The sequence below is a fragment of the Macrotis lagotis genome, chromosome 5 (genome assembly GCF_037893015.1).
Source record: "Macrotis lagotis isolate mMagLag1 chromosome 5, bilby.v1.9.chrom.fasta, whole genome shotgun sequence".
Classification (NCBI taxonomy): domain Eukaryota; kingdom Metazoa; phylum Chordata; class Mammalia; order Peramelemorphia; family Peramelidae; genus Macrotis; species Macrotis lagotis.
In genome coordinates, this window is record NC_133662.1 from 38,829,979 (window position 1) to 38,847,459 (window position 17,481).

General features: G+C 34.1%; 1 pseudogene; it reads right to left on the reverse strand.

Annotated features, from left to right (window-relative positions):
- Nucleotides 1–11,469: 11,469 nt before the first annotated feature.
- Nucleotides 11,470–11,784, reverse strand: LOC141489674 (enhancer of rudimentary homolog pseudogene; annotated as a pseudogene).
- Between the last annotated feature and the right edge of the window lie 5,697 nt (nucleotides 11,785–17,481).

Consider the following 17,481-nt stretch of genomic DNA (forward strand, 5'->3'; position numbering starts at 1 on the left):
TAAATACCATATTAGAAATTCTGAAAATCAAGGGAGAGATTAATAAAATTGAAAGTAGGAAAACCATTGATGCAATAAATAAAATTAAATGTTGCAATTATTTATAAAGTCATAAAATAGACATTTAGTTAATCTGATTTTTTAAAAAAAGAAAAACAAATTACCATTATCAAAAATTAAAAGGGTGAATTTATCTCCAGTGAAGAGGAAATTAAAAAGATAATTAGGAATTATTTTGCCAACTATATTCCAAAAAGTTTGATAACCTGAGTGAAATGGATGACTATTTTCAAAAGCACAAAATGCCCAGATTAACAGAAGAGGAAATAAAATATTTAAATAGCCCCATTTCAGATGAAGAAATTGAAGAAACCATCACTAAATTCCCTAGTCCAGTTGAATTTATAAGTGAATTCTTTCAAACATTTAAGGAACAATTAATTCCAATTTTACATAAACTATCTGAAAATAAGAGAAGAAGGGGTTCTGTCAAATTTCTTTTATGACACCAATGAAGCCTATACTGGGAAGAACCAAAACAGAGAAAGAAAATTATAGACCAGTCTCCCTAATGAACATTGAAACAAAAGTCTTAAACAAAATTTTTGCAATGAGATTATTTCAAGTTGTTACTAGGTAGGACTTTAATAGATTGAAAAATCTGTGGAACCTTATAAATCCACAAACCTTGCAAACTTATGTCTTTTCTAGACATGCCTTCTCTTCCTACCTGGTATCTCTATCCTTCCTGTTTTTATGGACAACTTCACATTTGAAGCCTTTCAGGCTAGAATTTTCTATGGTCAAAACTTCCAGCCATGAGAAATGCAAAATTAAAACAATGAGGTATCACTTCACACCTATCAGATTGACCAAGATGAGAAAAAGGGAAAATGATCAATGTTGGAGATATTGTGGGAGGATTGGTACATTGATGCATTTGGGGAATGGCTAAATAAGCTATGGTACATGAATACTATGGAATATTATTGTTCTACAAGGAACCATAAATGAATGGACTGTAGGGAAACATGGAATGACTTACAGGATCTGATGCTGAGTGAAGGGAGCACAAACAAGAGAATGATGTAAACATTACAACACTGAGATTTGACAGATGAAATCTAAACATCTTTGCGTAGAACTAATAAGAATGAAAATATCCTGAGTGGCCTCTTTCAGGACCATTCTATCTCTGCATCATTACACTTATCAAAATGCTATTACACTTCTATCTCTCAGGTAGCAGATCCAGTTGTATACCATGTTCTTTAGCAATAATATTCTGGTTATATGTATATTTTGAAAGACTGAAATCTCAATGTATTCTCCGTACTTCTCTTGTCTTGGACCCTTTCCCAACTTGTCCCTTCTGGCTTTGATATTCCATCTAGAGCTTCAGACCTTTTTTTATGGGATTTAAAAGTGCTCCTAATAAGGGTTAATTGTTTTTAACTTCACTGGACTGTCTACCTTTTCAGTGAATGCCATTTAATCTCCTAATCAACTAAAGTGTGTGGGGGGGAGGGGGAGTTGGAGAGGGGAGAATGCTGAGGAGAATTAGCCTATATTACCTCTAAAAATCCTGTACTATAGATTTCATTATGAGAGTTGCCCTGATGAGCTAGCCCTATATTGTTATCATTAGGGACCTGTATCACCAGGCTTTATGAAGAGTATGAAAAGTTATATAGTTTTCATTTATTGCCAAAAAGGAGGTAGCTCTAAAATAATACAAAGGATAGAGTATCCTTCATCTGAGTTCAATCATCACAGCTGCATTACTTTGTTTTGTGGGTACCCTTCTTCTAGTTATACATCTCAAGACTATTCTCTGCCTTGTTGTTTGACCTGCATTCTGTATTTGAACCTTTCCTGTTCAATTTGGACCAACTCACAGATCAATGTATCAGTTTCCCTCCTGTCTGTTGCTTTCTGCCTGTGGTGAATGACTAAATACTTTGTCTGACCTGTTTTTCATGTCCATACTAACTTTTCATAGAAAAGTAGGTTTAAAGGTAGTAGAGATGTCATTTTATGGATGAGGAAATTGACTTCCAGAGAAGTTTAAGTGATTTGTTCAGGGTCACACAGCTCATAAATGTCAGAGGTGGAATTTAAATATAGGATGTCACTCTTTTTGCAAAAATTATATTTAAGATTACTGTATCAGTGTTCATTAGAGAAATTAGTTTTTCTTTGGTTCTTCCTGGTTTAGGTTTCAGCACCATATTGTCATAAAAGGTCTTTGGCTGAATTCCTTCTCCTATTTTTTAAAATAGTTTATGTAGACTAGTAATTAATTGTTCCTTATATGTATGGCGCAATTCACTTGGAAATCCATGTGGACCTGCAGACCTTTTCTTAGGGAGTTTAGTGATAGTTTCTTCAATTTCCTTTTCTGAAATGGAGTTAAATATTTTATTTCCTTTTCTGTTAATCTGGGCAGTTTGTAATTGTAAATATTCATCTATTTCACTAAGGTTATCAAATTTGTTGGCATACAGTTCAGCAAATAACTGAATTATCTTTTTAATTTCTACCTCATTGGTGGTTGGTTAGTTCACCCCTTTCATTATTGACACTGATAATATGATTATTTTCTCTCTTTTTATTAGATTAATCAAAGATTTATCTATTTTGTTGATTTTTTTCATAATCAGTTTTGTTTGTTCAGTCAATGGTTTTCTTGTTTCCAATTTTATTAAACTCTCCCTTAATTTTCAGAATTTCTAATTTGGTATTTAATTGGGGATCCTGCCTGAATTTCATCTTTTTTTAGTTTTTAGTTGCATACTCAATTCATTGATCTCCTTTTTCTCTATTTTATTCATATAAGCATTTAGAGTTATAAAATTTCCCCTAAAAACTGCCTTGCCTGCATTGCAAAAACTTTGACATTATGTCCCACTGTCATCATTTTCTTGGATGAAATTATCTCTTTTTCAAATGATATTTTATTTTTCCAGCTACATGTTATGAACATCTTTTACATTCATCCACATGCATGTGCATATTTTTAATTTACATGAGATTCTCTACCCTTCCTTCCCACCCCTCCTCTAAATGATGAAGCATCAGGTGAATATTATACATGTACATTTATGTTCAACATGCTTACAGATTAGTTATTTTTGATCTGAGGATTTAGAATTATGGGCAAAGAAATAAATCTATGAGATAGGAAACAAATACAGAAGAGACAATTTTAAAAAGTGAATATAGTATTCATTCAGATTGTGTATGAATTTTTTGTTTTGTTTTGTTTTGCTTTTCTTCCTCTGGATTTGGATACCATTGTCCACAACAGATCTGCCTTGGATAGAATTCTTGATTATTTCTCTGATTTGTTGTTTGATCCACTCATTCTTTAAAATTAAGTTATTTCATTTCCAATTAATTTTTAGATCATCTTTCCATGACACTTTATTTCATGTATTGCATCATAATCAGAAAAGTATACATTTATCATTTCTGACTTTCTGCATTTGATTGCAAAGTTTTTATGTCCTAGTATGTGGCCAATTTTGGTATAGGTACCATGTCCTGCAGAGAAAAAAAGGTATATTCTTTTCTATGCCCTTTCAATTTTCTTCAGAAGTCTATCATATCTAAGTTTCCTAAGATTTTAGTCACCTTCTTAACTTCCTTTTTGTCTGTTTTGTGGTGAGATTTATCTAGTTCTGAGAGAGAAAAGTTGAGGTCCCACATTATTATAGTTTTGCTGTCTATTCATTTTGCTGTAATTCATCAGCTTTTTCTCTAGGAATTTGAAGGCTTTAACACTAGATATATACATGTTTAAAAATGATATAGCTTCATTGTTTATGATGTCTTTCATGAAGTTGTAGTTTCCTTCCCTATCCCTTTTAATGAGATAGATTTTTGTTTTTACTTTATTTGAGATCATAATTGCTACCCTGGATTTTTGCTCCTTCACCTAAAGTATAATAAATTTTGGTCTAGACTTTTACCTTTACCCCTGTGTATATCTCTCTGTTTCAAATGTGTTTCTTGTAAATAAAATATGGTAGGATTCTGGTATTTTAATTCATTCTGCTCTCTATTTCCTTCTTTTGGGAGAGTTCATTCCACTCACTCTTACAGTTAAGATTACTAATTCTGCATTTCTATCCATGTTATCTTCCCCCTTTTATATATTTCTCTTACCTTATCTCTTATTCCTCTTCACCAAAGTTTTACTCCTTTTCACCTTTAAATTTTGCTTTAAATTTTAACTTTCAGTTTATTTTCACTTATACCTTTCCCTTTCACTTTATCTGTTCTTTCTTCCTTTTTATTTCCCTTCCCCACCACAGCCCACTTCCCTGTAGAATAGGATAGATTTTTAAACCTAAGTGAGAATGTCGCTTTATTGCCTCTCTAGACCAAATCTATTGAATAGGATTTACTCAATGTTCATATCCTCCCTTATTTCCCTCTACTATAATAGAGCTTTGTGTCTCTTCACTTGGTGTCATTAATTGAAAGAATTATAATCAAACAAGTACTATCAAAGTCCCATCAATCAAAGGTGGATTAATTGATTGTCTAATTGCTTGATGAATTCAAGATACTATCAAAGTACAAACACAGGTTGACTGATTGCTTGCTTGATTGTTTGATAAGCAGTTTTGCTTCATAGCCACTAAGTACCTCCCCACTTCTGTCTCAGTAGAAGTACACTTCTCAAGAGTCAGGAATCATATCAAATTATAATCATTTTATTCCTTACTTGCTTTTCAAGTCCCCTCCATGGACACATAGTCCGCATGAGCCAAGGCAGCATGAACCATTTTTACCTCTTTCTCAAGCATACTCTCCCCCACACTTTTCCTCAACCTTAGTATGGTTAACTTAACTGAAGAATGGATTAAGATAGGATCGATTTCTAATCTTTTTATGCACAAACCTTCTAAAGAGGTTCTCATCCTCTGCCCCTAAAGTCACTTCTGATATACTTGACTATAGAGTCTCTAAGTACTCTAAGGACTGAAACACTCTGAAGGTCTCTCTTCAGAACTTTACAATTGATTGTAAATTATGGGAACACTGGTTTAAGATGGTCCAGCATAGGATGTCCTCAGCAGAGAAAGTATTAAGCTCTATGAGTGAGATAGAATTGAATTAGGTCAAAAGAAACTAAAACACATCAATTTAGAGGAAATACCCCAATTTTTCATCAGGGCTATCTCAGATGTAATGATGTCACCTTGGTCCTCTTCAATGGAAAGATAAAAATCAACCATGCCCATATCTTCTAAATCTAATCACTTCAATTATATTCAACCCTTTAACTATCCTAACAGAAATAAAATACTCAAGAGTTCTGATTGTTATGTCTTCTCTTACAGGGTTGTACACAATTTTATGTTCTTGACTAACATTTGTTTTCCCCCCTTTTTGGTTTACCTTTTTATGCATTTCTTGAATCTTGTATTTGAAGATTTAATTCGCTGTTCAGTTCTGGTAATTTTATCAGGAAATTTTTTAGGTCCTCTATTTCATTGAGCATCCATCTTTTCCCCTGACAAAACATACTGAATTTTTCAGGGTAGTAAATTCTTGGTCATAATCCAAGGTGCTTTGCCCTCTAAGCAAAATACACTTAGGGTAATCCACATCCTATGCTCCTTCAGTGCTGAAGCTGGTGACTCCTGTATAAGTCTGACTGAGTTTTCTTTGTATCTAAATTACTTGGCCCAGTGGATAGAGTACTGACCTTAGAATCAGGAGGACTGGTGTTAGAATCCTGTCTCATATACTAGTTGTGTGAACTTAGGCATGTCACAATCCTGACTGCTTTGCAAGCAGGGCCATCTTCAGTTATCCTGATTCATATCCGGCTGCTGGATCCAGAGGGTTCTGTAGGGGGAAATGAGACTGGTAACTTAGCACTGCACCCCCTCAATCAAACCCAATTCATGGGCTTTTCATGATATCATCTCCCCCTCATGTCATGGTCTTCTTGAGAACAAAGGACAAACATCATCATCATTATCATCATTGTTTTCTCTTTTATTTGAGAATTCTGGCACTTGGCTATGAAATTTGAAATTTTTATCCTGTGGTCTCGTTCTGGAGGAGTTTTGGGTATTCTTTCAGTGTTTATTTCATCTTCTTGCTCTAGCAGATTTGGACAGTTTTCCCCCCTGATAATTTTCTAAGATATTTTCCAGGTTCTTCTTTTTGATCTAGGCTTTCAATTAGTCCAATAATTCATAAATTATCTCTCTGATTCTATTTTTCCAGGTCATTTGTTTTTCCTGAAAGGTACCATATATTTTCTTCAATTTTTTCAGTCTTTTATACTTTATTTGATGGAATAGATCATTGGTTTCTATTTATCCAGTTCTAATTTTCAGGGTTTTATTTTCTTCAGTTAGCTTTTCTCTCCTTTTCCAATTGGTTTATTTTACTCTTGCTGAGTTGCATTCATTGTCTAGTTGATCAATTTTATTTTTTGAATAGTTACATTCCTTTTCCAATTGATAATTTTTATTTTTAAAGGAGTTTCTTTCTTTAGTCAATTTTTCATAATTTTCCTGCATGACACTCATTTCTTTTTTCCATTTTTCTGCTTTCTCTCTTTGGTTTTTAAATTCTTTCTTAAGCTCTTCTATGAGCTTTTGAATTTGAGTCCAACTCATAGACTCTTTTGAGACTTTCCCTGAAGGTAATCTTTCACTGCTTTCTTTTTTTCTGAAGTGACATTATTATCATATTTATCTGAATAGTGACTTTCTATACTGAGTGCTCCTTTATTTATTTATTTTTTTGCTCATCTTTTATTGCTTGAGTTCTAATCCTTGGTTATGGGAAGTTTTTATGCTGGGGCTGGGGTCTGATCCCTGGCTTGTAATTGGACAAGAGATGCCTATGCATCCTAGGAGCTTGCTTTGCAAAGGTTTGTTTCCTTCTTCATAGCCAAGTTCTGCATATACAATGATTTGTTCCCAACTTAGTCCTGTCTTTTGCCCCAGTCTTCTTAGGTTTCAGACTTTGTTTGCTACATAGCTATCAGAACCTATGCTGTTGTCAAGCTGTCAGGACTTGGACTGCACTATGGCTAAGACTACACTGTGGCTAAACGTTTTCTGCTGGCTTTCCTGCTTTCCCTGGAAGCTGAACTTTACTTCCCCATTTCCCCGCAAAGTGACAGACTTTCAATGAAGAACTTCCATGATGTTTACAGTTGAAAATTTCTTTTGGTGGGATCTATAGTTTTAATGTCTATTCAGAGTCTTCATTTAATGTTGAAAAGGGAAAAGTCCCAGGAGCTTGTGAGCATCATGCCACTATCTTGACTCTTCCCCAAAAGTCCAAGATTTCATCTTTACAACATGCTGCCTTGGTTTGAATCTCTGACTCTTGTCTGAGTTGCATCCTCAAAACTCAGATTTATTACACACACACACACCCTTACTATGTAAACTGATACCATATATATTATCTCTCATCTACATCCTAGTCTTGAAGTTCTGGAAAAGTCAGTTTAATTGTTCAGCCTCACCCGCTGTCATCAATGCTCCTATTTTGTCTCAGACACTTAGTAATTGCCTAGCTGTGTGGCCTTGGGCAAGTCACCTAACACCATTGTCTTGACAAAACAAAACAAAAACAAACAAAATAAAAAACAATATATTTGTCAAGAAAGTCATAAATGGGATCACAAAGAGTTAGACATAACTGAAAAAAAAAATACCTAACAATAATTTGGATGCTCTTTAGGTTTCTCAAAACACTTTCACATTCATAATCTCATTCTGTCATCATACTAGACTGGAGACAGAGAAAGGAAAAAGATTAACATCTTTATTTTACAACTGAAGAAACTTACAGACAAGTTCTAGGACTTGTCTAAAGTCATGAGTAAGGGTCTCATATGAGATTAGAACTCCAGGTTCAGCTCTGTCTCTATCTGTGTCTCTGTCTCTGTCACTGTCTCTTGTTTCTGTCTGTCTCTAACTCTGTTTAGATCTGTCTCTCTTTCTCTCTGTCTCTCTCTCTCTCTCTCTGTCTCTCTCTCTCTCTCTGTGTGTGTGTGTGTGTCTGTCTGCTGTCTCTCTTTTCTTTTTCTGTTTCTCCTCTGCTCTCCTCTGCTCTCCTCTGCTCTCCTCTGCTCTCCTCTGCTCTCCTCTCCTCTCCTCTCCTCTCCTCTCCTCTCCTCTCCTCTTCTCCTCAAGAAAGAGGGAGAAACCTCCTTGAGATCAATAGTTGCTTTATTTTTTAATTTAATTTATATTTTTCTTTGTGTCTCTAGTGTCTAACCCAGTGCCAAACACATAGCAGGCAACTAATAAATAATTGTCGATTGAATCTCAGTGATGACTCTAGGCCCCTGCTTTCAAGATATTGAAGTGATTTTTGAATGGAACAAGTAATATTGAACATTGAATTTTATCATATTTCTTATGGTCTCAAAATACATAATCAAAGGATTTGTATAGGGGAAATGCAAAATGAGCTAAAATTGACAAATTATTGAAAATACATTATTCTTTAAAATTCCAGATAAATGGGTCATGTACTTTTTATTTGCTTGAATTCTGTTATCTATAAATGTAAAGCACTTTACAGAGATGATTAAATCTCCTTAAAATCTCTTTGAGATTGATTTCATCTAGGCTATACAGGTGATATGAAGCTGTAGAGGGAGATATGTCAGGAAAAGTTAGAAATTAAACTCTAGTATTTTTGTTCCTATGTCCAAGTTAACATCTCTTCAATGCTTGAACATTCTATCAGAGTAAGAGATTTTTATTTAGACACTGCAGTAGAGTAAAAGAAATCCTGTAATATGCAAAAGCTCTTGATTCTTTTATTGAATTTTCAGTGAATGAGTAATGTTTCCTCCATTCATAAGAATATGTTAATTATTCTTTCTTCATTCATATAATTTAAAATAGAAGTGATTTGCCTTTCAGTTAATTTTGTTCTTTTAGAAATAGATCTAGATTTACTAGTCATGAAAGGAAACTCATTCAGTGAGAGGAAGATTTTGGCTCCCTACCACCATCCTTTCATGGTTCTATCCTTTCCCCAAGCTTTAAACTAGACCCATTTATAAAGTTGACCTATATACAGCATGAAACACACAGAAAAAATTATAAAAGTTATCCAGTGCTACCACTAGAAAATTTGTGTGGATTATTATATTTCTGATTTAATTTTAACATCCTATTTCCTGATGATTAATTCACTGAATCATTATGATTTTACTATGTATTTAGTGAGAAGCAGCATGAGGTGGATAGAGAAGTTTTGGGGGGTATTTTGTTTGTTTTTTTGAGATTTTATTTTTCCGATTATTGTAAATTTATGAGTTTAAAATTTTTTTTTCACCCTCTCTTCCTATCCCTTTCCCCATAATGGCAAATAGTCTGGTAAAAGTTGTACATGTACATTAATTTTTAACATATTTACATATTTGTCAGGAATTAGAACTAAGGAAAAAGGGGAAAAAAAAAACATGAGAAAGGAAAAACCTAAAATAGGCTTCAATAAACTGAACATAACATGCTTTGCTCTTCATTAAGACTGAAGTTTTGCACCACTTCCCCTGGGATGTGAATGACATTGTCTCTAACAGGTCTCTCAGGTTTGTCTTTGACGAGAGAAGAAGTTGTAATGAAAAAGAACTGTCTCTTGTCTATGTGACTAGTCCATGAATCTCTATACAATCAAGAAAATTTCTAAATTTATGAATTATAGATGAATTACTGATCAGTATTGGTGGAGGAATTTTCCATGCCAGTCGTTCCTTATAATGGTTTGTCAAATTCTCTCACAAAGTTTTTTATTTCTTCCTAGCATTACTGAGCTAGACTCAAAAAGAGAAAACAATTACTCCCATGAGCTGATAATCTAATTATTGATAAATGACACACATACAGGTGAGTAAGAATAACATACATTTAAAAAATGCATAGTCTTTTTTTTATTTTTTAAACAAGTTTATTTTTAATTGACCATGGCAAAACATCAAGCAGGAATATGAAGTTATTAGGCAATAAAGGTACCAAAAAACTCCTTAGGCCAGAACCAGATTAAAATGTAATTGGGAAAAAAAAATACAACACAGATAATGTTTGTGATTTTCTAGGTCAATTATGTGTCTTGCAGGAATCTGGTTCTATTTGAGTTTGATACCATTGCTCTAGCACATTGAATTCCAGAACATTAGCACTATAAAGCACTCATACATTTTGGTTCTTTGCTCAGTTCATGAAGAAAAACGACAAGGCTTGGATCTATGTGAATTAGTCTAGACCTCTTTCACATAGTGATTTACTCTTAAATCATTTACCTAATATGTTGGTAAACCAAGGGTCAACTCCATTAATAATGCTTTAACATTTTAAAATATTAGCTAACATATAATACTCACTATATACCCAGGCACTTTACCAATTATCTAACACAGTAAAACTTTAAAATATAAAAACTATTTTTAGCTGGCTCATCAGCATATAGTTTGTTGATCCTGACCTACCACAAAGATATTCAATAAGCTGCCTATCTTGTGGTGACCCTATCTGACACTTGACCAGGATTAAGGTCAAAAGAATGTAGTGAATTTAGAGAAAGTTCCCCTAAGTTTCTAATGTCTGAAAAGGGAACTAGGAAAATGTGGATATTAAGAGAATGGTAAATTGAAAGTATAGACATTCCCCAGGTTGTCTAAGAAAATGATAAATTTATCACTTATTTTTTAATTGCTAGTTGGCTCTTCTCTCATTTTCTACATACTCTCATTTCTTAGATACTATATATTTTCTATATACTGCTGAAATATTTAAAGTTCTAAGTTGAGTAGCCAGGACATTCATTCATAGCAAAAATACTTGAACAAAAAAATGTGAACTGGATGTCATTGTATAAAGACGACAGCACTAGGAATCAAGAGATTTAGAGTAGTAGGTGTAAACCTACAAGCTATAAAATAGTTGAGACTCACTATATCAGAAAAATAGGATAAAAGCTTCTTGTATGATATAACAACAAGATGTATATAGCTCAGTCAATGTGCCATTTTTATTCACTACTGTAACTAGTAAAAAGTATTGTTTTTTTTAAAAATATACTCAAAGAAAGCTTAACTAAACAGCATTTATTGTATTCTCTATTAAGCATTTGAGTTTTGAGGACAAAACTAAATTTTGGAAAACCCTCACACAGAAGGTTAAACTATGAAGCAGATATGAACAGCTGGAAGAACTGTAACCAAGTGCTAACTGACCGAAGAGAAATTTTCAGCTACTTTTTAGTAAAAAAAAGAAAAAGAAATTAAGGAGGGACAAGGGCTTCAGATTGAACAAGACAAAAATCTCCTAATACATTCGACCTTGGCTAGATTGTAACAAAATGGAAACAGGACTTCTATAATACTAAGCTCCCTGCTACAGCATGCTGTACAAACCTGTTTTCCAAGCCCTCCCCCCATCCCCCCCAAGGCTGCCATTGGAATTATTTGCCAGCTTTTTGGGCCTGCCGATGGAGAAGCACACAAATCTTCTCTTTAATCCAATCTTTGTTTTAGGGCTGGTATATCTGAGTGTCTGCTCGATACACAAGGCAGCTAAGATCTGCCAGATCATCAATGAAATCAAACAACTGACTGATGTCATATGTGATGGAGGGACTGTTGGGATTCATTTTCTTCAGATGCTCTTCATACATTTTACAAACTCCTTCCATGCAATCATTCACTGATTCATAATCAGCTTACGTTCGCCCTTCTGGCCTCTTGGTAGGCTGTACCAAGAAAATGGTGTGAGACATCGTGCCGCGCTCTGCCGCTGCTGCCTCCACAACCATTGCACAGGAGCTCAAAATGCATAGTCTTGCAAGAAACATTTTATTGAGCATATATTTCCTCTCCCACTTTTTTCTTTGCTTCTTTGTCAGAAAGGATAACAGTCAGGGAGAAGGGAAGAGAGAATGTAGAAAATCAAGATTATATATACATATATATATATATATTTATTATATTTATTATATAAATATAATATATATATATATAATGATAAAAATCTATTTAAAAACAAAATAAAACCAAAATAAGGAAATCATTTAGTTAGAAAATGAGATAACATGATTAGGAATTAAGAAAGAAGTTCAACCTTGGAAGGACTCATTGAAGAGGTAAGAGAAGTAGTCTTAAAGGTTAGTTAGAAATGACATAGAAGAAAAAAGGACATTTTCTGTGAATGACACTACATGAATCAATAAGCAAAAATATATTAGCAATTTCAGAACTTACTAAGACTAGGAATATAAAGAAAACAAATAGTTTGTGACTTTTTACATTTAAGGGGAGTTTATTTTAAGATTTTTTTTTTTAGGATTTTGAAAGGCAAATGGGGTTAAGTGGCTTGCCCAAGGCCACATAGCTAGGTAATTATTAAGTGTCAGAGGTCAGATTTGAACTCTGGTACTCCTGACTTCAGGGCTGGGGCTCTATCCAACTGCAACACCTAGCTGCCCCCAATGGGAGTTTATTTTAGAAGGAAAGGAATTTAGTGGGACTTATTTTGGGAAGAATGAGGAAACTGGCCTAGATAATGAAGGGTAGATGGAGAAGACTGAAAGGCAAAGCAAGAAAGTAAAAATAGTACCAGTGTCACAGACAAATGTCAGCTTGAGGTTAGAATTTTTTCTGTAGACAAGAAAGAGGCATTTAAAAATTTGAAGAAGAAAATAATTTTGAAAGTAGTGCATTAGGAAATTAACTTGTAAAAATATCCAAGTTGTTTAGATAGGAGGGCACTGGTGATGAATGGAACAGAAGTACCAATTAGGTTTCTTTGCAATAATTCATGTGTGAAGAAGGTATAAGGTTTGGGTCGTTGTAATTAGGAATTGGAGATAAAGTAGTATCTACTTTATATACACTACTTTTTATAACAAAAGAAAATCCAATTAATTAGCACTGTGAATGGAACTTCTTGGATTTCTGAGGAATCCTCCCATGGGATTTATGAGTTTACCTTTCATGCTAATGCCTTCCATCTACTGATTATTTCCAATTTATCCTATATATAATTTTCTTGCTTCTTGTTGTTGTTCAGTAGTTTCCAGTCTATGACCCCATTTGTATTTTCTTATAAGAGATTTGAAAGTGTTTTGCTGTTCCCTTCTCTAGCTCATTTTACATATAAAGAAATGGAGGCAAAAACCATTAAGTGACTTGTCCATGGTCACACAGTTAGTAAATGTCTGGGGCCAGATTTCAATTTAAGAAGGTGAATGTTCTTGACTCTATCTATGTCCCACCCTCTATTCATTGTGACAGCTAACTCCTATGTTCTTGTTTGTACATAGCTATTTTAAAAGTCCCATCTCATGAGACAACATTAAAGACTAAATTTCTTGAGAGCTGGGTCTGACTTTTGCCTCTCTTTTCATTCTTATCACTCAGTACAGTGTCTGACACATAGTAGGTATTTAATAAATGCTTATTGACTGGCTGATGATTGATGATTTTCAAAATAATTTTTTTAAGCAATTGAAGGAAATGCCAAATACAAGTAGAGATCAGGAAAAATAAAGATGTTTTTGTTTTTCTCATACAGGTTCTTGGACCTCCTGGAACCTATACATAGATGCTCTGTGGGTTTATGGACAGTAAGTTGAAGAACCCTGCTCTATCCTGTCAGTACTCTGAGAAAGAAAAAATTATAGCACAAGATATCACAGAATTTGAAAAAAAAGTAAAAAAGTCTGCTTCCTATAGGCCAGTGAAATTAACTTCATTTGCTAGTAAAATTCTAGAAGTTTATTGCTGAAATAATAGTGAATATTTTGTAAAACAAACAATCATGCTGAAGAGCCAAGTTAGTCAAAAGATCAGAATCTTGATATTGATATAATTTTCATAAATTTTACCAAGACATTACCTCAATTTGCTTTTATGCATATAAATGGATAAAGTTAGACATAAATGACTTCTTTTTGTATAGTAAAAAATTTAATTGAATGGAGAGGACACTCAAGGCTTCTGACTAAAACAGAATTGCTATTTTTCACTCACTTTGAGTTTGTCAGAACTCAAACAATGACCAAATGCCATTGGCCTGGGTCCTACTATTGGCCCATCAATGAGAACCTGTGTGATTTGGGGTTGGTAAATCCCCTGATATCTTGCCAGATAGGAGGAAGAAAGGGAGAAATGGAGGGAGAATGGAAGGGAGGGAAGAAGGAAGGGAGGAAGGAAGGAAGGAAGGAAGGAAGGAAGGAAGGAAGGAAGGAAGGAAGAGGGAGAGAGAGAGAGAGAGAGAGAGAGAGAGAGAGAGAGAGAGAATAAAAGAAAATATTGTCAAGGAGTTCATTTTCTAATGGGAAAAACAATTTGTAAATAAATAGATCAAAGGCACTTTGAAAGTGAAAAGCATTCACGAGAAATTGAGAGAATTGGTACCAAGGAAGATAAACCTCCTGAATAGGCAAAGTTTGAACTGCACCTTAAAGAATTTCAGGAAAAAGAAAAGTAGAGATGAGAGAACAGAACACTTCAGCCATGGAAGATAAGTTGTTTAAGAAAAGAAAATGGGTGATAGGGTGTGGTCTACTAGAAATTACAAGTAAGAGCAATGATAATTGACAAGAAATGTATGCAGGCAGAAAGGTGTAAGGAAATTGGAAGGGTAGAAAGACTCTAGGTTATGAAGTTTTATATTCTAATCTAAACAAAGGAGTTTATATTTGATCTTGGGAGGTAATAGGGAGTCACTAAATCTAAAAGAAGGTTTTAATTTGTTTAGTTTTCCCGGAAGATTGATTGAGGAAAATGATATAAATAACTTCCTGATTAACAAGAGGAGTTACTGAATATACTGATCAACGAGAGCAATAGGCTATCCCCAAAAGAAGTGTATTTTTCTTGACTAGAGATTTTTAAATAAAAGTTAAATGACAATTTTTCAAATATGATTTAGAAGGGTTCGTCTTTGGGTATAAATTGAACTAGCTATATACCCCATTGGATTTAGTGCTGCATTTGGGCTTAAAATAATCCGAGTTCTAATTCTGATCCTAGGTAAATCATATCCTCTCAACTCAGTTTTCTTATATATAAGTTCATGGTATAATAAGGTTACTTCTATCTTTAACTTATGATCTTATAAATCTAGCTGTCCACTGAGTTCCCAATTATGAAAATTTGTGCTTTGAGCATTTTGTGTAACCCTAAGAAGTTATTCTTTAATGCTGCAACAATTTATGTTTCCTTATTTCCTTTTTAAATTATAATTTTCAGTATAGAGATGGTAGTTACCATTGTAGTAAAAAAAAAGAGAGAAAGTATCTTTGTATATGGGTGAACATTTGAAAAATATAATGAATAACAATCTGTTACTCTGGAATATATAAAAAGATTTAAAAGATAAACAATTATTATGATGTGATCAAAACTACTAAGTACTAGGGTCACATATAAAAGTAAGTCATTTTTCTGCTCTGAAGGGATCCCTATTTTAATTGGGAGAAAATATATGTTATATTTTGGGGAAAGGAAACAATTCAGAGGATATAGTTGTATGAATCAATATTCAAGATTAACACATACACTAATGATTAAATTAATATTATTTAATTAGAAAGATTTGTTTTATTAGTTACAGTATATGCAATTTCATATGTAAATAAATTCATTATAGAAAACAATTTCAGTGTATATAAATCAGCCCTCACATTTTATAATACAGGCATATTAAGAGAATAGATGAACCACTTGATATTATTAATTTTCAGTATCTTTATAGAAATGATCATTTCCAGAGCACACAATGCTGGAACTGAAAAAAAATCATTTATATTTTAATTATTTTTCAAAGGCATTCCCAGAAGAATGACACTATGTATGTTTTCAGTTTCATGTAAGAAATCAAAAGATCTTCAGGATGAAAATGGGAAGACATATGCAAATTGTGTTTTTAAATTGAGATTTTTCATTGGTTTTTGTACCTATTTAACTTTATGCCTATCCTCTTTCTCTATTATCCCTTTAAGAAATACCAAAAAAATGATTTATGGATTAATACTTTTCCTATGGCCTAAATAAAAGAAAATATTGTCAAGGAGTTCATTTTCTAATGGGAAAAACAATTTGTAAATAAATAGATCAAAGGCACTTTGAAAATGAAAAGCATTCACTCAGGTACTCCTGAATTCAGGGCTGGTGTTCTATCCAGTTTTTTGGTTTCTTTTTGTTTTTGGTTTCTTTTTTTTCTACAAAAATTCCTTTTAGATGAACTGAGTTAAAATTTCAAACTAAAGTCTGAAATAAATTTTTCATCCTGGGAAAACCAGTTTCCTTGTCAACAATTTGTTGAACATTTGATCAAATGGGAACATTTACCTAACAACATTCAGAAGCAATTAAAGTATTATCTTTACAGATCCCAATCATAATATCTCTTAATGTCTCTAACAATAACAAAATCACCTAAGAAGTCATATATTGAGAGTTCAGAAGAAATTATCTTTGCATAATTCTCTAATAGATAAGATCTGATTAGGATGATTCATAAAAAAAAAAAAAAAAACCAAGAAAATATTCTTTAAATTGAAGAACACTGATTGGTATATTAGTAGTATAAAATTTATTTTCAACTAAGGTTTAAGTTAAAAAAAGAAGCTGAACTTTGAAAATGACACAGAGGTTTATAAGAGCTTACTCTATTTTAGCTTGATTTATTTCCATTGAAACATCATTAATTAAGCTCCTGTTATGTACCAGGCACTCCATTAGACCCTATAGGTGATACAAGCCCCTTCTGTAAAGAAAATTATAATCTAGCTGGAGACAGGAAAACTAGGACAGTATGTGCCGGGTTTTTATTTACAACGCCGGCTTCTTAATGCTAGTCCGTCCTCTTACTCACCAGTCCAACGCATGGTGAGTCTTCGGGGTACCTCCGGCCCCCACTCTTTGATGGGGGAAGAACCAGACAGAGCGCCTGAGGTGGGTCATGAGTCTTTATTCTTCTGTGATCACATTCCCGCTCTCCCCAACCTCTCAGCAGACCCTTTTATCCCCTCTGTCCTCCCTCCCATGAACTCTTACTCAATGAGGGGCCGAGTTCTGTAACATTCCCTTATAAGGTGATTATGTTTCCCCCTCTAAGCGACCGCCAAGCCTCTTCCCCCCGCCCCCAACATCTCCCCCTTTCTGTTTTACAAGGTTATCACTTGGTGTGACCTTAAGCAGTGCTGAGGTTAGCCTTAAGCGGTTGTCATTTCTACTGGCCTCTGATAGCCGGGGGCGAGGAACCCTGTCTTAGGTCATCTCCTTTAACCCAGGACCTTGCCCGTCCTAGGCGCCCGACACCCTCAGGGCCTGTCTTAGGTGGCTGGGTCAGGAGAAGTTGCCCGTCTTGGGGTTTACCTCGTCTTACCCCTAGGTGTCACATGTCATGCATGGCGGCTAGCCAGACTTGGGGATCCGCCGGGGGGCGAGGAACCCTGTCTTAGGTCATC